The 26,111-nt window shown below is 40.7% G+C and overlaps 1 long non-coding RNA gene across 2 annotated transcripts; it reads right to left on the bottom strand.

The window, feature by feature from the left end:
- Positions 1-1,026: 1,026 nt before the first annotated feature.
- Positions 1,027-25,208, bottom strand: LOC110125858 (uncharacterized). 2 transcript variants are annotated; one of them, XR_002310211.2, is made up of 4 exons: positions 24,897-25,185; positions 15,708-15,847; positions 15,444-15,514; positions 1,027-4,399 (listed from the first exon to the last, which is right to left on the bottom strand). It is a non-coding gene; the product is annotated as an uncharacterized lncRNA (long non-coding RNA). The 2 variants fall into 2 exon arrangements; XR_011486356.1 differs by lacking the exon at positions 1,027-4,399 and adding an exon at positions 12,131-14,665 and having other exon boundaries at positions 24,897-25,208.
- Between the last annotated feature and the right edge of the window lie 903 nt (positions 25,209-26,111).

Here is a 26,111-nt window from a genome sequence, read left to right on the forward strand (position 1 = left end):
TTGTTTCCTTATTATGAAGGTTGGAGGTTGTTTATGCATTCTGGAAACAAGTCCTTTTTGAGATAGAAGGGCAAATATTTTTCCTCAGCCCCAGGCTTCTTCTGTACTTTCTTAAGAGTGTTCCTCAAGTTTGTAAATATTTTTGTGTTGATCTAGGCCTGCTTACTAACATAGTGTCCCCTGTGAATGAATCTGACTTGGTGTATTTTCTAATCAGCAACCTCTTGGTCTTAAGTCACAGAGTTTCCACCCATGTTTTACCTCTTGAGTCTTCCTTGCTTTGAAAGTGAAAGTCGCTCGGTCGTGTCTGACTCTTTGCGACCCCATTGGACTATACAGTCCATGGAATTCTCCAGCCCAGAATACTGGAGTGGATAGCCTTTTCCTCCTCCAAGGAATCTTCCCAACCCAGGAATTCAATCCAGGTCTCCCACATTGAAGCCAATGGCTTCTTTACCAGCTGAGCCACAAGGGAAGGCCTTTCTTGTTTTAGGTCTTACATATAGGTCTATGAACCTCTCTGTTACTTCTAAAACATGGAGCAATGAATGCATTGAATTATTTGTTTTTGGCATGTGGATATCCCACTTTTCCAGCAACTTTACTCCATAAATTTCTTTTTTTCCACTGAATTTCCTTTGTAATTTTATGCAAAATTCGATTGGGTGTATATTCTTGTCTCTTTTCCTGGTTCAGGGTTTCTCTTGTTTTGTTTACCAGCCCCTCCCCCCCACCATTCTTTGTGTTTGAGACAGCATTTAATTAAAGATAATTAGAACATGAAGCTCATATGTCTAACCTTCAACACGTTTGTGTCAAAAGCATAAAGCGTTCATGGTTCACAAACTTCTGAGTATAGGATTGCTCATCCATTTATACTAGATTATAGTATTATGTTTTTCTCCTGATTTTCCCACAGAGCTATCTAAACCAGCAAGACAACATGTCTGCTATATTTTGAACCAAAAACAAATAATCATTGAATAAATGCTTGAGACTTGCAGAGTCTTCAACATAATCAGATAATCAGTTTCAAACATAAAGCTTTATTGACTTAAATAATTTGTTGTTGTTGTTTAGCAACAACTCGGTAGTGTCCAACTATTGCGACCCCATGGACTGTAAACCACCAGGCTCCTCTGTCCATGGGATTTCCCAGACAAGAATACTGGAGTGGGTTTCCATTCCCTTCTCCATGGGATCTTCCTGACCCAGGACTTGAACCTGGGTCTCCTGCATTGCAGGCAGAGTCTTTCCCAACTGAGCTACAAGGTGTTTTTGTTTAGTTATAATTACCTAAAGAACTCCTGTGACTTATTGAAAGATGTAATGAACAGTATGGTGACTGTTATTAAAATTGCACGTATACTTGTCACTCACTTAGAGCATATCTTTTGAGTGTTCTTACCTCACTCATGTAACACACAGACAGGGTTAAGTGTGTGAGCAGGTAGATATGTGTATTTACTCATTTCTTATTACAATCACAATGGCATTTACCCCTTGACTATACCTTCCTGATCCTTGTTGTTGTGCTGTTAATTCGTGTCCAACTCTTTGTGACCCCATGGACTACAGGGAGTCCAGGCTTCCCTGTCCATCACCAACTCCTGGCGCTTGGCTCAAACTCAGGTCCATTGAATCAGTGATTCCATCCTACCATCTCCTCCTCTGTCATTCCATTCTCCTGCCTTCAACCTTTCCCAGCATCAGGGTCCTTTCCAGTGAGTCATGCTCTTTTACTTCCTGCAAGGTTTAAGAGTTCATTGATCCACACTGATTAAACCCAATCCATAAATTGAGAATATACCTGCCATAGATTCCTCTTTTCCAGGATTTTATATATTGTTAGCTGGAGAAGATCCTTGAAAATAATTTCTAAAGACAAAAATTTTGCAATGGTTCCTATTTCCTGACTGTGACTTAAGTCATTATTTAAACTGCAAACATTTCACTTAAAATTCTTCACACTTATTTTAGTGGCCTGTTGCCCTGGTCACTCTTTTTACTGTAGCTCATGATTATATTTAATAGCAACTGTATGAACCTTGCTTTTTCATTCAATAGGAAGTCTGTTTATATTGCAAAAACTTGGAGTAATGTCTTTTTCCGTTAGCCTTATGTGAAAATGAAAGAAGATTGTATCATTAAGACATTAAGACATGAATCTGGGTCTGTCCACACAGCAAAATCTACTTCAGTCAGGATAGCTTCGTGGTCATCTAGCAAGTGCTGTAGTTTTCGGCTGCCTTTCTCCTGTGACTGTCTGTCTCTTATGTTTAGTCAGTTCTTGATTTCATTTTCATTGGGTCCTAATAACTGAGAGCTTAGAGCTTCAGAGAGGGCAAGGTACACAGGTTCCCATAGACCTTGCCAGCAAAATACCTTGGGGTATAGGAACCCACATAGACCCCTAAATGAAATCCTTTTTTGTTTTTTTTTTCCCCTAAAAAAGTTTGTACTCGACGTGGAGCAGACCTTGAAATGGTTTCTATTGCCTAGTTGCAACATGCATTTAAGGATTTCCACTTTTAGACCAGGGAAGTTGAGAGATTGACAGTGGTGTTCAGATAAGGCATAGGTTCAGAGAAGGGCATTGAGGACTGGTGTCCCCGGTAATTAATCAGGTGCCCACAGCAGTGTGGTGGATGGTGGCTGAGAGGACAGATGCTTCTGTCCCAATTAAAGACCTAAAGCGTTCTTGTTTTCCTTGTACAAAATAATGCAGGTGCCTTGCAACATGTAGTCTGAGAAATTTTTAGGTTAAGAATTCTTTACACCATATGTAAAATAGGTGACTAGTGCAAATTCAGTGCATGAAGTAGGACACCCAAAGCTGGTGCTCTGGGACAACTCAGAGGGATGGGAACGGGAGAGAGGTGGGGGTGGGGGTGTTCAGGGTGGTGGGGGGGACCCATGCGCACCCATGGCTGATTCACATTGATGTATGGCAAAAACCACCACAATATTGTAAAGTAATTAGCCTTCAATTTAAATAGATAAAATAATTAGAAAAAGTAAAGAATTATTTAATACCATAACTCATATCAAGGTGTGTGTAGTCTATTTATGAAACAATGTAGAAAATTATAAAATATAATAAAGTAGATAACTAAAGAACACAAAGATGAACACACTACCAAGATTGAAAAAGTGAAAAAAAAAAAAAAAAAGAAACTATTTGGATTAAATACAGACAGATGACCAGTGTGTCTTTAATAGAAGTGTGGGTGTTTGGCCTGAAAGTTAGGTTGGCATCAGTATTTTGTTTGTTTGTTTGTTTGTTGGCTGTGCCAACTCTTAGTTGCTCCAGGGCATGCGTGATCTTCGTTCTCTGACGATGGGTGGAACCCAACATTCTGCGTTTTGGAAGGTGGAGTCTTAACTCCTGGACCACCAGGACAGTCCCTGCATCAGTATTGTTGAATTTCAAGTCAAGAATCATGTAAGATTTGGTTCTTTACTCCCTGGAGACTGCTGAAAATGTTGAAGCAGGAAGTGACGGTGAAGCATGTTTACCTGCATTCTGAAAGAAAGGTGCCTTGGCCATGGTGCAAGCCGTGTTGCTAAGCTTCCTGGCAACGGTGGACTTGGGTCTCAAGAATATTCACTTCTGATGAGGCACGGCAGGGGAGTGGTGTTTCATCTGAGACATAAAGTATCAGAAGAAAGTCACTGCTTCTGGGCTCCATTTCTGGCCTGCTGACCTCAGGTTACTGCGTAGTCCTCCTGAGGACAGGTCACCACGTGGCTGGCGGGATCCTGGCAATGGCAGTGGGCTGAGACACACCCTTCTGGGAGCCGAGCCCTGCAGTTCTTTTCTTTGTATTGGAGTTTACTGTGATTTGATTCCCTCCTGCCTCCCTTGCCTCTTCTCAGAACAGTGAAATATCCTTGATTTATTGTGTTGAGTCAGTTTGTGCTGTGCACTAGAGATTCAGTTATACATATATTCATATCAGTGTTTTTCACAGAGAAGGGAATGACAACCCACTCCAGTACTCTTGCCTGGAAAATCCTATGAACAGAGGAGCCTGGTAGGCTACAGCCCACAGTCACGAAGAGTCGGACACGACTAAGCAACTTCACTTTCCCTTTTCACTTTCATGCATCGGAGAAGAAAATGGCAACCCACTCCAGTGTTCTTGCCTGGAGAATCCCGGGGACAGGGGAGCCTGGTGGGCTGCCATCTATGGGGTAGCCCAGAGTTGGACGCGACTGAAGAGACTTAGAAGCAGCAGCAGCAGCGGTGTTTTTCAGATTCTGTTCCATTATAGATTTGATACGAGATATTCATTACAGTTCCTTTGTTGCTCCTCTCACTGCTTCTGGCTCACCCCTAGAAGGTTCTAGAACTCTGGTTGTCCCAGGATCCCATTATCTGGTAGCCTACCTGCTCCTGTAGTGACAAAAAATGGATGGTCAGCATCTCTCTGCTTCCTTTAGAAAACTCAGAAGAAATAGCTCCGTGTCTCTATACAGTATAAGTGAAGTCGCTCAGTCGTGTCCCACTCTTTGCGACCCCATGGACTGTAGCCTACCAGGTTTCTCTGTCCATGGGATTTTCCAGGCAAGAATACTGGAGCGGGTTGCCATTTCCTTCTCCAGGAGATCTTCCCGACCCAGGGATTGAACCCGGGTCTCCCTCATTGTAGGCAGACGCTTTACCATCTGAGCCACCAGGAAGTTCTCCTATACAGTATAAGGATACGCTATTAGCCGTAATCCACTTATGTAGTGTTATCTACAGCCACATTTATCATATTTATATGATCAGCTAAGTGACACATGAATGAGAAATACATAAGCATTTTGTGTATTTATTTGTGTTTGGCTGCTCTGGGTCTTGGTTGAGCACGCAGTCTTTCTGTACTTGCATTGAGCAGAGATTACTCTCTAGTCGTGGTGCAAGCCCTTTCATTGCAGGGGCTCCTCTGGGTTTGGAGGACGGGCCACTGAGTACGGGCTTCAGCAGTTGCAGCACATGGGCTCAGTAGTTGTGCTGCCAGAGCTTTATTGCCCCGTGGCAGGTGGAATCTTCCTGGAGCAGTGATCAAATCCGTGTCCCCCACACTGGCAGGTGGGTTCTGTACCATAAGGTCACCAGGGGCTTCCCATATTTGTTATTTATAAATGATGTAAACCATGGACAGGGAGGCCTGGCGTGCTGCCATTCATGGAGTCACAAAGAGTCGGACACACCTGAGCGACTGAACGGAACTGAAACCATGTAAACGTTTCTGTATTTGAGCATATTTTATTATGTGAAACTCACAAATGATGAATTAAACAGTAAATATATATCCACAGTTATACACTGTTATTACCTTATACATTGGTAACACACAAACAAGCCTGAATCCATTTATAATGTTGTGATTGATAACTATATTGCAAATTTTATGGAAACTAATCCTTGGAAGAAAAACTATGACAAACCTAGACAACATACTAAAAAGCAGAGACATTAGTTTGCCAACACAGGTCTGTCTAGTCAAAGCTATGGCTTTTCCAGTGGTCATGCATGGATGTGAGAGTTGGGCCATAAAGAAAGCTGAGTGCCAAAGAATTGATGCTTTTGAACTGTGTTGTTGGAGAAGACTCTTGAGAGTTCCTTGGACTGCAAGGATATCCAGCCAGTCCATAGTAAAGGAAATCAGTCCTGAATATTCATCAGAAGGACTGATGCTGAAGCTGAAGATCCAGTCCTTTGGCCACCTGATTGAAAGACCCAACTCATTGGAAAACACCCTGATGCTGGGAAAGATTGAAGGCAGGAGGAGAAGGGGACAAGAGAGGATGAGGTGGTTGGGTCGCATCACTGGCTCCATGGTCATGACTGAGCAAGCTCTGGGAATTGGTGATGGACCGTAAAGCCTGGTGTGCTGCAGTCAATGGCATCACAGACTTGGACAGGGCTGAACTGAACTGAACCGATCGATATATTTAATAAATAAGCAAGCGATAGTTACATTTATATTTATGGTATATTTATGCAATGGCATGGTTATTAAATTCATCTGGTGTAATACACATGTGCAGTATAAAAATTTGTCCTCCTACAAGTTATGTTCTCATTCTTCGTGAAGAAGAATTACAGAGACAGGAAATGTGGGCCCACCATCCCATAAGTAAATCCTTAAATACATTTTAGAATGCAAAAGATTTCGTTTCAACTAATCAATATACATGACATAGTTTAAAAAGTTATTGTTTCTCTGCACATATTAATGGAAGAAATGGCTCCCCTTTCAAGACACACAGTCTCCAAAGAATATAGTGCATTGGGAATGATGGTGAGGTGTTTACTGCCTGGTAATTATTTCTCAAGGATTGAATGGCAGCAGCTGTCCCCCTGACTCAGCAATTCATGAACCTCGCATCTCCTGACCACACCCCCACTTCCTGCTGGCCTTATGAGTGAGTTATGGAAACTCTGAATCCTTCTGTGCTCGAGAAAAGTCAACCCTTCACTCATCAGGTTATTAGAGAAACATCTGTAAAGTGTAACATGTGCGGTGTCTGTGTGCAATCTCGCAGTGACTTCTTACCATTAGCCACAGAGTTGTCCCTGTGGTTTTCACTCCAAAACCAAGAAAAATGGGGCACAGAGACACATTCAAACACAGACACACACAGGCACACACACACGGACACATGCACACACAGAGACACACCCACAGGGACATAGAAACACACACACACAGATGTACACACAGACCCAGACACATACACAGACATGCACAGTATTTTCATCATTGTAGCTCTAGCAATTATCGTCCTCTTAAGTCAAAGGAGTTTATTAAAGAGTTGGGACCTCCCTGCCATGTTGATTATATTCTTTGCAGTCAAAGATGGAGAAGTTCTATACAGTCAGCAAAAGCAAGACTGGAAGCTGACTGTGGCTCAGATCATGAACTCCCTATTGCCAAATTCAGACTGAAATTGAAGAGAGTGGAGAAAACCACTAGACCATTCAGGTATGACCTAAATCAAATCCCTTATGAATATACAGTGGAAGTGAGAAATAGATTTAAGGGACTAGATCTGATAGACAGAGTGCCTGATGAACTATGGACGGAGGTTCCTGACATTGTACAGGAGACAGGAATCAAGACCATCCCCAAGAAAAAGAAATGCAAAAAAGCAAAATGGCTGTCTGAGGAGGCCTTACAAATAGCTGTGAAAAGAAGGGAAGTGAAAAGCAAAGGAGAAAAGGAAAGATATTCCCATTTGAATGCAGAGTTCCAAAGAATAGCCAGGAGAGATGAGAAAGCCTTCCTCAGTGATCAATGCAAAGAAATAGAGGAAAACAATAGAATGTGAAAGACTAGAGATCTCTTCAAGAAAATTAGAGACACCAAGGGAAAATTTCATGTGAAGATGGGATCAACAAAGGACAGAAATGGTAGGGACCTAACAGAAGCAGAAGATATTAAGAAGAGGTGGCAAGAATACACTGAAGAACTGTACAAAAAAAGACCTTCATGACCCAGATAATCCCAATGGTTTGATCACTTACCTAGAGCCAGACATCCTGGAATGTGAAGTCAAGTGGGTCTTAGGAACCATAACTATGAGCAAAGCTAGTGAAGGTGATGGAATTCCAGTTGAGCTATTTCAAATCCTGAAAGATGATGCTGTGAAAGTGCTGCACTCAATATGCCAGCAAATTTGGAAAGCTCAGCAGTGGCCACAAGATGGGAAAAGGTCAGTTTTCATTCCAGTCCCAAAGAAAGGCAATGCCAAAGTATGCTCAAACCACTGCACAATTGCACTCATCTCACATGCTAGTAAAGTAATGCTTTAAATTCTCCAAACCAGGCTTCAACAATGCATGAATGGTGAACATCCAGATGTTTAAGTTGATTTTAGAAAAGGCAGAGGAACCAGAGATCAAATTGCCAACATCTGCTGGATGATCGACAAAGCAAGAGGGTTCCAGAAAAACATCTATTTCTTCTTTATTGACTATGCCCAAGCCTTTGACTGTGTGAATCACAATAAGCTGTGAAAAATTCTGAAAGAGATGGGAATAACAGACCACCTGACCTGCCTCTTGAGAACCCTGTATGCAGGTCAGGAAGCAACAGTTAGAAGTGGGCATGGAACAACAGATTGGTTCCAAATAGGAAAATGAGTACGTCAAGGCTGTGTATTGTCACCCTGCTTATTTAACTTATATGCAGAGTACATCATGAGAGACGCTGGGCTGGAGGAATCACAATCTGGAATCAAGATTGCCAGGAGAAATATCAATAACCTCAGATATGCAGATGACACCACCCTTATGGCAGAAGTTGAAGAAGAACTAAAGAGGCCCTTGATGAAAGTGAAAGAAGGGAGTGAAAAAGTTGGCTTAAAGCTCCACATTCAGAAAACTAAGATCATGGCATCTGGTCCATCACTTCATGGCAAATAGATGGGGAAAGAGTGGAAACAGTGGCTGACTTTATTTTTCAGGGACCCAAAATCACTGCAGATGGTGATTGCAGCCATGAAATTAAAAGATGCTTGCTCCTTGGAAGGAAAGTTATGAAAAACCTAGTCAGCATATGAAAAAGCAGAGACATTACTTTTCCAACAAGAGTCCATCCAGTTAAGGCTATGGTTTTCCCAGTGGTCATGTATGGATGTGAAGTTGGACTATAAAGAAAGCTGAGCACAGAAGAATTGATGTTTTTGAACTGTGGTGTTGGAGAAGACTTTCAAAAGCCCCTTGGACTGCAAGGAGATCCAACCAGTCCATCCTAAAGCAGATCAGTCCTGGGTATTCACTGGAAGGACTGATGTTGAAGCTGAAGCTCCAATGCTTTGGCCACATGATGCAAAGAGCCAACTCACTGGAAAAGACCCTGATGCTGGGAAAACTGAAGGTGGGAGGAGAAGGGGACGACAGAGGATGAGATAGTTGGATGGCATCACCGACTCAATGGACATGGGTTTGGGTGGACTCTGGGAGTTGGTGATGGACAGGGAGGCCTGGCCTGCTGCGGTTCATGGGGTCGCAAAGAGTCAGACATGACTGAGCGACTGAACTGAACTGAACTGCACCGAATGATTTCTCAATAATTAAATGGCAGCAGCTGTCACCCTGACTCAGCGATTCATGCACCTCCCATCTCCTGACCACACCCCCACTTTATGCTGGCGTTATGAGTGAGTTATGGAAACTCTGAACCCTTCTGTGCTCGAGAAAAGTTACCCCTTCACTCATCAGGTTATTAGAGAAACGTCTGTAAAGTGTAGCACGTGAAGTGTCTGTGTGCAATCTCGCAGTGACCTGTTTCCATTAACTACAGAGTTGTCCCCGTGGTTTTCAGTCCAGAACCAGGAAAAATGGGGTACACAGACACAAACACAGACACACACACACACACTCATAGACACACACACATAGACCCACACACAGATACACACAGGCACAGACACACACACATACAAACACACCCATGGACACACGCACACACAGACACTCAGACACTCACACACACAGAGACACACACACAGACATAGATACACAGACACCACACACACACACACATGAACACACACAGAGACACACAGACACACATGCAGACATGCAGACACACACACAGACACATACAGACACACAGACACGCAGACACACAGACATAGAAGCACACACACACAAAAGTACACACAGACTCAGACACACACACTATTTTCATCATTGTAACTTTAGGAATTATAGTCCTATTAAATTAAATGAGTTTATTAAAGAGTTGGGAGCTCCCTGATGTACAGGCAATTACAAACCATGAAATGTATTTGATGCTGTACTATAGTTAAATATAATTAGTTAATATATCATGTATATAACTTAATATGTATGTGATTTATTTTATATAATTTATTGTACATATAATGCATTATAGATATATTGCATTATATATAGAGTATATATATAAGACATATAACTGGTACAGAATCATCTGACAGACCTGAGGTAGATGTCTGCAGGGCAGTGAAGTCCATAGGACACAAGAGGAGAACCAACAGGCACTTAGAGACCTGAGAAATGCCAGACAACACATGAATGCCATGCAATGAATGGCATTAACCCAGCCATGCAATGAATGGCATTAAATATAAATGAAATGAATAGTGTATATACATATAAATTTATACAAATTTATTATTATAAACTTGTATAAATTTATATTCATTTATATAAATATAAATGAACAAAGGAAAAGGCAGAAATCGTCATTTTGGATTTTCAAAGGAAGACTGATGTATGTGAATTCTTTTTTCCCTTTTTTTTTCCACTTTGATTTTATCATTCAGATTTCTCTACGAACATCTTATAGTCCACTTGGTCATGACCTTTGTAGATCTTAATATAAACAGAACTCCTTGTATTCTAATCACAATGCACGGCATCTCTTTGTTCACAAGACCCCTTCTCCAGGTATATTACTGAAACGGAGCGGGACCCTATGGTCTTTGCCCCTCACATCCTCCACCTGCCTTTGGTCTGTGGAAAAACTTTGGCCAAAGAATCCGTTTAATCAGAGAAGTTAGAACATGCAGATTGGCGAGAAGTGGGGATCGGGATGGGGAACACATGTAAATCCATGGCTGATTCATGTCAATGTATGGCAAAAACCACTACAATATTGTAAAGTAATAAGCCTCCAACTAATAAAAATAAATGAAAAAAAGAAAAAAGAAAAAAGGAAAGGTCAGCTGAGGTTTACCTAGGACAAAGAAGTGAATTCTAAAGCAATGCAAATTGCCCTAGAAGCCAAAGAAGTTAAATGTGATATACTGATATATGCTTTGAATTTCAAACTTTTTCTTACCATAAACCTTAAAAGCTAAAAAAAAAAACAAAAAAAAAAAACAAAAAACATCCTGACAAAGGGTAACAGATCCGGCAAGTCTAAACAGTAATAGTTTAGTCAGTAATAGCAGCAAGGCCCTTCAGTTCTTCCTGAAGCACTATAGACTATATTCTGAGCCATGTCCTGTAAGCTGTCTGATAGATCCTGAAAGCTCCACTAGGTGGAGAAGTTAGCTTCATGATGACTAGACTGTAGCCAGGATGAACGCTGGCACAGTCCCAAGAACTAGTCTCAAGGAGATGGGAAGAAATGGACCCTGGAACTGAACATTGCTATTGTTTAGTTGCTAAGTCATGTCCACATGTCTGCTATTGTGACCACATGCCTACTTTTGTGACCATGTAGACTGTAGCCCACCTGGCTTCTCTGTCCATGGGATGCTCTGGGCAAAAACACTGGAGCAGGTTGCGATTCTCTTCTCCAGGGGATCTTCCCAACCCAGGGATTGAACCCATGTCTCCTGCACTGGAGGCGGATTCTTTACCAGCTGAGTCACCTTGAAGTCCCTTTTGTTATACACCTTTAAGTAATTTCCAGAACCCTAAAATAGTTCTCTTTGATAACACCATAGTTTTGTGAGCATAACAGTTGTCTTGGTTGTTGGAGGAGAGAATTTTTGGAGTTCCTCTTTTGGTATTTCCAGAAGTCTGATAACAAGCTTTCGGTTTTTCTCCCTTGAAACTGCTCAACAGACCCTCCCATCGGTGAATTTTTGGTAAGAAAATGAGGATCTCCTGCATGCTAAGTGTATTGTTCATTGCTAGTAGGTCCGCGGGAATTCTGTCTACCTAAAATAGGTCCTGGCTTAACGTGTGTACCCTGGTGTTGTGATTTCGTAGTGGTACTGGATTCTGTAAGCATCGGGGCTTTGTGCATTATAGCCGCAAGTTCTTCATCTTGCATCTGCATTGTCTTCCTACAACGTAAACCTCTCAGATTTCACCTACTTGCTTATCATTAATGGCTAGTCATTATAGTCTATAGGGGCTTCCCTGATAGCTCAACTGGTAAAGAATCCGCCTGCAACTAGGAAAGATTTCTCCAAAGACTCCTCTTGCAAAAACGGCAAAATCTTCCATTATTCTAGACTGTACAGTTTGTGAATAATAGGAAAGTTATTTCTCACAATTAGAGTAGGAGGTGGACTCCAGTGACCTCATACCAGCTCCTAAGAGCTGACAGTTCAATTTTCAGGAATTCTGTGGCCAAATTCTTAAGTACAGTCATGATTTTAAAAGTAATTCTAATAAATAAAATTAATTAAATAAAATAAAAAAGTAATTCTACAAATTTATGTACATCACATCAACTCATAATTTAACTCTGATGACCATTACATCTACTACTGTGGGCTAGAATCCCTTCAAAGAAATGGAGTAGCCATCATAGTTAACAAAAGAGTCCAGAATGCAGTATTGGGATACAATCTCAAAAATGACAGAATGATCTTTGTTCATTCCCAAGGCAAACCACTCAGTATCACAGTATTCCAAGTCTATTCCCCATTCCAGTAATGTTGAAGAAGCTGACATTGAACATTTCTATGAAGACCTACAAGACCTTCTAGAACTAACACCCTAAAAAGATGTCCTTTTCATTATACGGGACTGGAATGCAAAAGTAGGAAGTCAAGAAATACCTGGCATGACAGGCAAATTTGGCTTTGGATTACATAATAAAGCAGGGCAAAGGCTAGTAGAATTTTGACGAGAGAATGCACTGGTCATAGCCAACATGCTCTTGCAACAATACAAGAGAAGACTCATGGAGATCACCAGATTTTCCATACCAAAATCAGATTCATTATATTCTTTGCAGCCAAAGATGAAGAAGCTCTATACAGTCTGCAAAAAGAAGACTGGGAGCTGACTGTGGCTCAGATTATGAACTCATGATTGCCAAATTTTCAGACATAAATTGAAGGAAGTAGGGAAAGCCACTAGACCATTCAGGTATGACCTAAATCAAACCCCTTACAGTGGGAGATTATACAGTGGGAGTGACAAATAGATATAAGGGGTTATATCTGATAGGCAGAGTGCCTGGAGAATGATGGATGGAGGTTCTTGGCATTGTAAAGTAGGTGGGGATCAAGATCATCCCCAAGTTGAAGAAATGTAAAAAGGCAAAATGGCTGCCTGAGGAGGCCTTACAGATAGCTGAGAAAAAAAGAGAAGCTAAAGGTATAGGAGAAAAGGAAAGATATAGCCAACTGAATGCAGAGTTGCAAAGAATAGCAAGGAGAGACGAGAACGCATTACTCAGTGATCACTGCAATGAAATAGAGGGGAAAAGTAGAATGGGAAAGACTAGGGATCTCTTCAAGAAAATTAGAGATATCAAGGCGACATTTCATATAAGATGGGTTCAATAAAGGACAGAAATGGCATGGGCCTAACAGAAGCAGAAGATATTAAGAAGAGGTGGCAAGAATACATGGAAGAACTATAGAAAAATATCTCCCTGACCGAGATAATCATGATGGTGTCATCCCTCACCTATAGCCAGACATCCTGGAATGCAAAGTCAAGTTGGCCTTAGGAAGAATCACTACGAGCAAAGCTAGTGGAGGTGATGGAATTCCAGTTGAACTATTTCAAATCCTAAAAGATGAGGCTGTGAAAGTGCTGCACTTAATATGCCAGCAAATATGGAAAACTCAACAGTGGCCACAGGACTGAAAAATTTCAGTTTTCATTTCAATCCCTAAGAAAGGCAATCCCAAAGAATGCTCAAACCACCACACAATTGCACTCATCTCACATGCTAGCAAAGTAATGCTCAAAATTCTCCAACACAGGCTTCAACAGTACATGAGCTGTGAACTTCCAGATGTTCAACCTGGATTTAGAAAAGGCAGGGGAAGCAGAGATCAAATTGTCAACATCTGCTGGATCATTGAAAGAGCAAGAGAGTTCCAGAAAAACACCTACTTCTGCTTTATTGACTATGCCAACGCCTTTGAGTGTGTGAATCACAGTAAACTGTTGAAAAGTTTGAAAGAGATGGGAATACCAGACCACCTGACCTGCCTCTTGAGAAACCTGTAGGCAGGTCAAGAAGCAACAGTTAGAACAGGACATGGAACAACAGACTGTTTCCAAATTGGGAAAGGAGTACATCAAGGCTGTATATTGTCACCCTACTTATTTAATGTATATGCAGAATAGGTCATGAGAAATGCTGGACTGGATGAAGCATAAGATGAAATCAAGATTGCTGGGACAAATGTCAATAGCCTCAGATATGCAGATGACACCACCCTTATGGCAGAAAGTGAAGAAGAACTAAAGAACCTCTTGATGAAAGTGAAAGAGGAGAGTGAAAAAGTTGGCTTGAAACTCAACATTCAGAAAACTAAGATCATGGCATCTGGTCCCATCATTTCATGGCAAATAGATGGGGAAGCAATGAAAACAGTGACAGACTTTAATTTTGGGGCTCCCAAATCACTGCAGATGGTGACTGTAGCCATGAAATTGGAAGACGCTTACTCCTTTAAAGAAAAGTTATGACCGACTTAGACAGCTTATGTTTCCCAACAAGGGTCCATCAAGTCAAAGCTATGTTTTTTCCAGTCGTCATGTATGGATGTGAGAGTTGGACTATAAAGAAAGGTGAGCACAGGAGTATTGATGCTTTTGAACTGTGGTGTTGGAGAAGACTCTTGAGAGTTCCTTGGACTGCAAGGAGATCCAACCAGTCCCTCCTGAAGGAGATCAGTCCTGGGTGTTCATTGGAAGGACCGATATTGAAGCTGAAACTCCAATACTTTGACCACCTGATTTGAAGAGCTGACACATGCAAGTGAAATAAGAGATAGAAAAAAATTTTTTTTTAAATATCGTTGTATTCTTAAGTAGCTTTAAACACTTCCCCATGACTGAGGCACATGGAGAATCCATGTTCTGGGACTTCTTTTCAGTTGCCATCAATGCACCTTCCAAATTGGACCTTATCTTGATTTTCCAGTGCAGAATTCCTGGACAATTAAGTGTCATTTCCAAGGTTGCTTTTATAATGAGTAGAAGAAATACTTCACAATTCCAGACATCTAGTTGTCTTGGACTGAGCCAAGACCATCAGTCTGCACACATTCTGTGGTTTCACCCTTCCCTGTTGGGTCAGCTGGTAAAGAATCTTCCTGCAATGCTGAAGACGCAGATTTCATCCTTGGGTGGGGAAGATACCCTGGAGAAGGAAATGGCTACCCACTCCTAGAGTCCCTTGGACAGCAAGATCAAACCAGTCAGTCCTAAAGGAAATGTTCATTGGAAAGACTGATGCTGAAATGAAGCTTCAATATTTTGGCTACCTGATGAGAAGAGTCAACTAACTCGAAAAAACCCTGCTGCTGATAAAGGTTGAGGGCGGCAGGAGAAGAATGACAGAGGATAAGATTGTTAGATGTCATCAGTGACTCAATAGACATGAGTTTGAGTAAGCTCCAGATGTTAGTGATGGACAGGGGAGCCAGGTGCTATGCGTCCATGGTGTCTCAAAGAGTTAGACACAACTTAGTGATTAACAAGCTTGAGAAGATGCACACATCGGCAGAACTTGCATACTCACAGTTTACGACATAAACATCTCCTTCTTCTCTATTTGCCACTACTGTGAGTAACACGCAGTTATAGTAAACCCTGAAAAACAAACAAACACGGTGTTCCTTCCTCACCATCCATTCCCCAGCACTTAAGCTCACCCTTCCATGGATAGATTTCGCAACTCACACACTCACAGCCATGACTCACACCTTTCGTGCACATTGGAGACTGGACCCCAGGTCAGAAGTCAACAGTCTCGTTGTTCTCAGTTTAGGCAGATTGTGCTTACTTGATGTAAAAAGTAATGGAGAGTTGTTCGCAGTTGTTGATACATTCAAAGTGATGGATATATGCCCTCAGTGGGCCTCCTTGCTGAATCTTCTCCTTGTTATCCACAGCACGGTAAATGGTGTTTCAGTCTCCTGTAATCTAAGAAGGAAAATCTTCATAGTGTCATTCCGTCTCTTTACTTGTTTTTCACCAATAGACACCAGCATCTTTGCTTACACATTTACCTCAGAAGAGAAGTAAATTCAATCTTATTAAGTAAAGAGTGGGGTTCTACTCTCTACCCTGCCGAATAACATGAAATGAAAGCATGGTTCACATTTGAACAGAAAGCGTAGAATTCAGAGTTTTTGAAATAGTTAAAACAATGCCAATCAAGACCATGACAGTTCATAGGTCTCTGAATGATGGCATATTATTTTTTTTTCACCTACAGACAAATAAGATGAAAAAAAGTGCAAAGGGCAGAAAGTCATTGGGTCACATTGTGCTCATGTAGATAGGTGTACCATGGTATATTGATACAATCTGGTCATAGATACAGTCAAGAAATACAACAAGATCAAAGAGCTACAAAATCAGTCGCAAACAATTAAGAAAGTGGCAATAGGAACATAATACCAGTAATTGCTTTAAATGTAAATAGATTAAATGCTCCAACCAAAAGACACAGACTGGCTGAATGGATACAAAACAAGACCCATATATATGCTGTCTATAAGAAACCCACTTCAGACCTCAAGACACATACAGACTGAAAGTGAGAGGATGGAAAAATATATTCCATGCAAATGGGAAGCAAAAGAAAGCTGGAGTAGCAATCGTCATATCAGACAAAATAGACCTTAAAATAAAAAAGATTACAAGAGACAAGGAAGGACACTACATAATGATAAATCCAAGAGGAAGACATAACAATTGTAAATATCTATGCACCCAACACAGGAGCACCTCAATACATAAGACAAACACTAACAGATATAAAAGGAGAAATTGACAGTAACACAATAATAGTAGGAGACTTTAACATCCCACTCACACCAATGGACAGATCATCAAAACAGAAAATTAATAAGGAAACACAAGTCTTAAATGATACATTAGATGAGATGGGTCTCATTGATATTAGGATAAACCATGCAAATGCAGAAGAATACATCTTCTTCTCAAGTAAACATGGAACATTCTCCAGGATAGATCACACCTTGGGTCACAAATCAAACCTCAGTAAATTTAAGAAAATTGAAATTGTATGCAGTATCTTCTTGAACCACAATGCTATGAGACTATATATCTATTACAAGAAAAAAAGTGTAAGAAACACAAATACATGGAGATTAAACAACACATTTATAAACAACCAAGAGGTTACTGAAGAAATCGAAAGGGAAACTTAAAAATGTCTAGAAACAAATGACAATGAAAACATGACAACTCAAACCCTATGGGATGCAGTTAAAGCAGGTCTAAGGGGGAGGTTTATAGCAATACAATCCTACTTTAAGAAACAAGAAAAGCATCAAATAGACAGCCTAACTTTACATGTAAAACAACTGGAAAAAGAAGAAAAAAAATACCCCCAAAATTAGTAGAAGGAAAGAAATGATAAAAATATGAACAAAAATATGAAAAAGAAATGAAAGCAACAATAGTAAAGGTTAATAAAACTAAATGCTGGTTCTTTGAGGAGATAAAGAAAATTGACAAACCTTTAGCCAGACTCATCAAGAAAAAGAGAGAAGAATCAAATCAACAAAATTAGAAATGAAAAAGGAGAGGTTGCAACAGACAATGCAGAAATACAAAGGATCGTAAGAGACTATTATGAACAACTATATGGCAATAAAATAAAATAACCTGGGAGAAATAGGCAGGTTCTTAGGAAAGTTGAATCTTCCAAGACCAAAACGGAAGAAACTGAAATTATGAACAAGCCAATTATAAGCACTGAAATTGAAGCTGTGATCAAACGTCTCCCAAAAGACAAAAGCTCAAGACCAGATGGCCGCAGAGGAGAATTCTATCAAATATTCAGAGAGGAGCTAACGCCTATTCTTCTAAAACACTTTCAAAGAACTGCAGAGGAAGGAACACTTCCAAACTCATTCTATGAGGCCATGATCACCCTGATACCAAAACCAGACAAAGACAACACAAAAAAAGAAAAGTACAGGCCAATATCACTGATGAACATAGATGCAAAAATCCTCAACAAAATTTTAGCAAACAGAATTCAGCAACACATCAAAAAGCTCATACACCATGATCAAGTTGGGTTTATTCCAGGGATGCAAGGATTCTTCAATATACACAAATCAATCAATGTGATACACCATATTAACAAATTGAAAGATAAAAACCATATGATAATCTCAATAGATGCAGAAAAAGCCTTTGACAAAATTCAGCACCCATTTATGATTAAAACTCTTCAAAAAATGGGCATAGAAGGAACCTACCTCAACATAGTAAAGGCCATATATGATAAGCCTACAGCAAACATTATTCTCAATGGTGAAAAACTGAAAGCATTCCCCCTAAGATCAGGAACAAGACAAGGGTGTCCACTTTCACCACTATTATTCAACATAGTTCTGGAAGTCCTAGCTACAGCAATCAGAGAAGAAAAAGAAATAAAAGGAATCCAGATCAGAAAAGAAGAAGCAAAGCTCTCACTGTTTGCAGATGACATGATACTATATGTAGAAAGCCCTAAAGATAGCAGCACTGTTTATAATAGCCAGGACATGGAAGCCACCTAGGTGCCCATCAGCAGATGAATGGATATGGAAGCTGTGGTACATATACACCATGGAATATTACTCAGCCATTAAAAAGAATTCATTTGAATCAGTTCTAATGAGATGGATGAAACTGGAGCCCATTATACAGACTGAAGTAAGCCAGAAAGATAAAGACCATTACAGTATACTAACACATATAAATGGAATTTAGGAAGATGGTAATGATAACCCTATATGCAAAACAGAAAAAGAGACTCAGATGTACAGAACAGACTTTTGGTCTCTGTGGGAGAAGGCAAGGGTGGGATGCTTTGAGAGAACAGCATCAAAACATGTATATTATCTAGGGTGAAACAGATCATCTCCCCGTGTTGGATGCATGAGACAAGTGCTCGCGCCTAGTGCACTGGGAAGACCCAGAGGGATTGGGTGGACAGGGAGGTGGGAGGGGCGATCAGGATGGGGAATACATGTAAATCCATGGCTGATTCATGTCAATGTATGACAAAAACCACTACAATATTGTAAAGTAATTAGCCTCCAACTAATAAAAATAAATGGAAATAAAAGAAAAGTAAATTATTAGAGCTGATCAGTGAATTTAGTAAAGTTGCAGGATACAAAAATCAATACTCAAAAATCACTTGTATTTCTATATACTAACAGTGAAAAATCAGAAAGAGAAATCAGGGAATCAATCCCATTCACCATTGCAACAAAAGGAATTGAATATCTAGGAATGAACTTACCTAAGGAGACAAAAGAACTGTACACAGAAAATTATAAGACACTAAAGAAAGAACTCAAAGACAACATAAACAGATGGAAAGATATTCCATGTTCCTGGGTAGGAAATATCAATGTTCTGAAAATGACTATACTACCAAATGCAATCTACAGATTCAATGTGATGCCTATCAAATTACCAATTGCATTTTTCACAGAACTAGACCAAAAATGTTCACAATACATACGGAAACACAAATGACCCTGAATAGCCAAAGCAGTTTTGAGAAAAGAATGGAACTGGAGGAATCAACTTTCCTGACTTCAAACTACAGAGCTACGGTCATAAAGAAACTACGGTACTGGCACAAAACCAGAACTACAGACCATCTTATATGCTACTAATGTAATGCTTAAAATTCTCCAAGCCAGGCTTCAGCAATACATGAACTGTGAACTTCCAGATGTGCAAGCTGTTTTTAGAAAAGCCAGAGGAACCAGAGATCTAACCACAGACATCTGATGGATCATCAAAAAAGCAAGAGGGTTCCAGAAAAACATATATTCCTACTTTATTGACTATGCCAAAGATCTGACTGTGTGGATTGCAATAAACTGTGGAAAATTCTGAAAGAGATGTGAATACCAGACCACCTGACTTGCCTCTTGAGAAACCTATATGCAGGCCAGGAAGCAACACTTAGAACTGGGCATGGAACAACAGACTGCTTCCAAATAGGAAAAGGAGTGTGTCAAGGCTGTATATTATCACCCTGCTTATTTAACTTATATGCAGATTACATCATGAGAAACTCTGGGTTGGATGAAGCACAGCCAGAAGCAAGATTGCCTGGAGAAATACCTATAACCTCAGATATGCAGGTGACACCGACATTATGGCAGAAAGTGAAGAGGAACTAAAGACCCTGTTGATGAAAGTGAAAGAGGAGAGTGAAAAAGTTGGCTTAAAGCTCCACATTCAGAAAACTAAGATCATGGCATCCGGTCCCATCACTTCATGGCAAATAGATTGGGAAACAGTGGAAATAGTGGCTGCCTTTAGTTTTTGGGGCTTTGTTGGGGTCCTTTAGTGGACCGGAACCTTTAGTGGACTCCGTCCTTTAGTGGTACGGAGTCGACGATAAGAAAGTGAAAGAGAGAAAGAGGCTGATATCCCTTGGTTTATGCAGAGGACCAATAAAGTCCTTGACACAGGACTTGCATCGCTCACGAAGGCACCAGGCGCCCTCTCGAGGGGGTCTTAGAAGCCCGGGCAGAAAAGTGAGCACGACGGGTCTCCACGCTCCAGAGAGTCAGCCAGAAAAAATAGAGAGAGAGAGAGAGAGAGACAAAAAAGACCCGGGGACCTAAGCTCTGATGAAGCAAAGGTGCTTTAATGATTTTCCTATGAGTATATATAGGCTGTGGTACAAGAAACTTCTTTCGGGAATGATAGAGATCAGAAAACCAAACGTACAGCAACCGTTACCAAGGGAACAAGGGGTAATGTTAGTCACAAGGTCAGGAGACAATCCATATCTCAAGAAAGGGGAACGAGACTAAGCATTTTGTCCTAAAGAGAATGTTTACTAAAGGAGACCCAAGCTTGCCTCACACAATGACCTCAGTCCCTGGGAGCAGCGTGCTGTTCCGCTTGAAGAGGGACAGAGGACTCATGAGAGACAGCACGTAGGAATCCTCCCGTCAAACATTCCCTGACAGGGCTTCAAAGTCACTGCAGATGTTGATTGCAGCCATGAAATTAAAAGACACTTACTCCTTGGAAGGAAAGTTATGACCAAACTAGACAACATATTGAAAAGCAGAGACATTAGTTTGTCAACAAAGGTCTGTCTTGTCAAGGCTATGGTTTTCCCAGTGGTCATGTATGGATGAGAGAGTGGGACTGTAAAGAAAGCTGAGCACTAAAGAATTGGTGCTTTTGAACTGTGGTGTTGGAGAAGACTCTTGAGAGTCCCTTGAACTGCAAGGAGGTCCAACTAGTCCATCCTAAAGGAAATCAGTCCTGAACATTCATTGCAGGACTGATGCTGAAGCTGACACTCCAATACTTTGGCCACCTGAGGTGAAGAGCTGACTCATTGGAAAAGATCTTGATGCTGGGAAAGATTGTGGGAAGGAGGATAAGGACAACAGAGGATGAGATGTTTGGTGGCATCACCGACTCAAGGGACATGGGCTTGGGTGGACTCCGGGAGTTGGTGGTGGACAGGGAGGCCTCGTGTGCAATGATTCATGGGGTTGCAACAGTCGGGCATGACTGAGCAACTGAACTGAACTGAACTGATTGATCATTATTAGAGAAATGCAAATCAAAACTACAATGAGATATCACCTGACACCATTCAGACTGGCCCTCATCAGAAAGTCTACAGATAATAAATGCTGGGAAGGGTGTGGAGACATTGGAACTCTCTTGAACTGTTGGGGGGAATGTAAAATGATACAGCCACTATGGAAGATGCTATGGAGATTCCTTAAAAACTAGGAATAAAACCAGCATATGACCTAGCAATCCCACTCCTAGGCATATACTCCAAGAAAACCAAAATTGAAAGAGACACATGTATCCAATTGTTCATTGCAGCACTATTTACAATAGCTAGAACATGGAAGCAACCTAGATATCCGTTGATAAGTGAATGGATAAAGAAGTTGCGGTACATATAGATGATTGAATGTTACTCAGCCATAAAAAGGAACACATCTGAGTCAGTTCTAATGAGGTGGATAACCTAGAACCTATTATACAGAGTGAAGTGAATCAGAAAGAGAAAGATAAATACCATATTCTAACACATATATACAGAATCTAGAAAAGTGGTACTGAAGAATTTATTTACAGGGCAGCAGTGGAGAAACAGACATAGAGAATAGACTTATGGACATGGGGAGAGGGGAGGAGAGGGTGAGATGTATGGAAAGAGTAACGTGGAAACTTACATTACCATATGTAAAATAGATAGCTAATGGGAATTTGCTGTATGTCTCAGGAAACTCAAACAGGGGCTCTGTATCAACCTAGAGGGGTGGGGTGGGGAGGGAGGTGGGAGGGAGTTTCAAAAGGGTGGGGATATATGTATACCTATGACTGGAATGCAAAAGAAGGAAGTCAAGAAACACCTGGAGTAACAGGAAAATTTGGCCTTGAAGTACAGAATGAAGCAGGGCAAAGGCTAATAGAGTTTTGCCAAGAGAACACACTGGTCATAGCAAACACCCTCTTCCAACAACACAAGAGAAGACTACACATGGACATCACCAGATGGTCAACACTGAAATCAGATTGATTATATTCTTTGCAGCCAAAGATGGAGAAGCTCTATACAGTCAGCAAAAACAAGACCGGGAGCTGACTGTGGCTCAGATCATGAACTCCTTATTGCCAAATTCAGACTTAAACTGAAGAAAGTAGGGAAAACCACTAGACCATTCAGGTATAGCCTAAATCAAATCCCTTATGACTATACAGTGGAAGTGAGAAATAGATTTAAGGGACTAGATCTGATAGACAGAGAGCCTGATGAACTATGGATGGAGGTTTGTGACATTGTACAGGAGATAGGGATCAAGACCATCTCCATGGAAAAGAAATGCAAAAAAGGCAAAATGGTTGTCTGAGGAGGCCTTACAAACAGCTGTGAAACAAAGAGAAGCGAAAAGCAAAGGAGAAAAGGGAAGATATTCCCATTTGAATGCAGAGTTCCAAGAATAGCTAGGAGACACAAGAAAGCCTTCCTTAGCGATCAATGCTAAGAAATAGAGGAAAACAACAGAATGGGAAAGACTAGAGATTTCTTCAAGAAAATTAGAGATATCAAGGGAATATTTCACACAAAGATGGTTTCAAAAAGGACAGAAATGGTATGGACCTAACAGAAGCAGAAGATATTAAGAAGAGGTGGCAAGAATACACAGAAGAAGTGTACAAAAAAAGATCTTCACGACCCAGGTAATCACAATGGTGTGATCACTCACCTAGAGCCAGACATCCTGGAATGTGAAGTCAAATGGGCCTTAGAAAGTATCACTATGAACAAAGCTAGTGAAGGTGATGGAATTCCAGTTGAGCTATTTCAAATACTGAAAGATGATGCTGTGAAAGTGCTGCACTCAATATGCCAGCAAATTTGAAAAACTCAACAGTGGCCACAGGACTGGAAAAAGTCAATTTTCACTCCAATCCCTAAGAAAGGCAATGCCAAAGAATGCTCAAACTACTGCACAATTGCACTCATCTCACACGCTAGTAAAGTAATGCTCCAAATTATCCAAGCCAGACTTCAGCAATACCTGAGCCATGAACTTCCAGATGTTCAAGCTGGTTTTAGAAAAGGCAGAGGAACCAGAGATCAAATTGCCAATATCTGCTGGATCATTGAAAAAGCAAGAGAGTTCCAGAAAGACATCTATTTCTTCTTTATTGATGACGCCAAAGCCTTTGACTGTGTGGATCACAATCAACTGTGGAAAATTCTGAAAGAGATGGGAATACGAGACCACCTGACCTGCCTCTTGAGAACCCTGTATGCAGGTCAGGAAGCAACGGTTAGAACTGAGCATGGAACAACAGATTGGTTCCAAATAGGAAAAGGAGTACGTCAAGGCTGTGTATTATCACCCTGCTTATTTAACTTATATGCAGAGTATATCATAAGAAATGCTGGGCTGGATGAAGCACAAGCTGGAATCAAGATTGCTAGGAGAAATATCAATAACCTCAGATATGCAGATGGCACCACCCTTATGGCAGAGAATGAAGAGGAACTAAAAAGCCTCTTGATGAAAGTGAAAGAGGAGAGTGAAAAAGTTGGCTTAAAGCTCCACATTCAGAAAACTAAGATCGTGGCATCTTGTCCCATTACTTCATGGAAAATAGATGGGGAGACAGTGGAAACAGTGTCAGACTTTATTTTTTGGGGGGGTCTAAAATCACTGCAGATGGTGACTGCAGCCATAAATTAAAAGACGCTTACTCTTTGGAAGGAAAGTTATGACCAAATTTGATAGCATATTAAAAAACAGAGACATTACTTTGACAACAAAGGTCCATCTGGTCAAGGTTATGGTTTTTCCAGTGGTCATGTATGAATGTGAGAGTTGGACTGTGAAGAAAGCTGAGCGCCAAGAAAATCGATGCTTTTAAACTATGGTGTTGGAGAAGACTCTTGGGAGTCCCTTGGACTGCAAGGAGATCCAACCAGTCCATCCTGAAGGATATAAGTGCTGGGTGTTCATTGGAAGGACTGATGCTGAAGCTGAAACTCCAGTACTTTAGCTACCTCATGTGAAGAGTTGACTCATTGCAAAAGACCCTGATGCTGGGAGGGATTGGGGGCAGGAAGAGAAGGGGATGACAGAGCATGAGATGGTTGGATGGCATCACCAACTCGATGGACGTGGGTTTGAGTAAACTCTGGGAGTTGCTGATGGACAGGGAGGCCTGGCATGCTGCGATTCATGGGGTTGCAAAGAGTCGGACACGACTGAGTGACTGAACTGAACTGAACTGAACTGAACTGAATGCTGATTCATGTTGAGGTTTGACAGAAAACAACAAAATTCTGTAAAGCAATTATCCTGCAATAAAAATTTAAAAAACAAATAATTAAACAAAAGCATCTCACAGACACACACACACACACACACACACACTCCTGGAAACAACACCTTCTCCCACATCAGCTGAATTTGGGTACCTCTGAGGCTTCTGTCTCAGCTGGAGCTTCCTGTGCTGACCAAGCCAGACTAAGCAGAAGAGTCAGAAACATCCCCTTCATCTTTCTGACCTTTGTCGAACTTCTTCTAGAGAAGCTGATGGTGTCCCCGGTGTTGGAGAGGTTGTGAATTCTTCCCACTTCTTACAGGATGAGTTTCTTGGCAGGATACATAGTGATCAAACAGCAGTTAATCCTAAGACCTTGGTTACATAGACATTGTCTTCTGATACCCTGCTTGGCTGGTGATCCTTTTATGCAATCTGCTCTTTCTATAAAGAGATTAATTTTAAGGGAAGCATAAGTAGATCTGGACATTTGCCTTCAGATTAAGTGAGAAATCACAGGACATAGGAGGTATTTCAAGGGCAGTGATTTATATTTTTATATCCTCAGTTTCCAAAATGGAACAGAAAGTCCAAGACACATAGTCACAACTCCTGTATTATGACTTTAACACTGAAGAGGTCGGTTTAAGCTTCTTTTCTAAAACTGAAGATGGTACACTTGTCCAGTTTGAGGAGATTAATTCCTCTGCCAGGAATCATTTATCAGGGCATTCCTCAAAGGAGTCTGTACTTTTTGTCTTGAAATCGAAGTGTTGTTATTATGAAATATTGTGTAAGTTAGAGGTGTACCATATAGTGATTCATGATTTTTATATATACCATTTATAGTTATAAGAATATTGGGTTTAGTCCCTATGATATACAATATATCTTTGTACGTTATTTATATTATACATAGTAGCTTGTCGTTCTTACTCCCCTCCTGTTGAACTCTATTCATTTCCTCTCTGCAGGGGTAATCACTATTTGTTCTCTGTATCTGTGAGGTAGTCCCTTTTTACTCTATTAGTTTGTTTTATTTTTTACATTTTACACATAAGTGGTATCATACAGTATTTGTCTTTCTCTGTCTAACTTATTTCACTTAGCATAATACCCTCCAAATCCATCCAAGTTGCTGCAAATGATGAAATTTCTACTTTTAATGGTTGTGTAGTATTCCATTGTGTGTGTGTGTGTATTTACACTACAACCTCATTATACTTTTGTTTTTATATTTAAATGTCATGAAATATTTTCAACAAGAGCAAACTCTTATCTCCTACCCTACTCAAGAATCCCTGTCAAGTTCATCTCTACACTTTATTTTCCCTTGAGCGTATGACCTAGTCTCCCTACAGTGGGTAAG

Source organism: Odocoileus virginianus, unplaced genomic scaffold (assembly GCF_023699985.2).
Source record: "Odocoileus virginianus isolate 20LAN1187 ecotype Illinois unplaced genomic scaffold, Ovbor_1.2 Unplaced_Contig_6, whole genome shotgun sequence".
Taxonomy (NCBI): domain Eukaryota; kingdom Metazoa; phylum Chordata; class Mammalia; order Artiodactyla; family Cervidae; genus Odocoileus; species Odocoileus virginianus.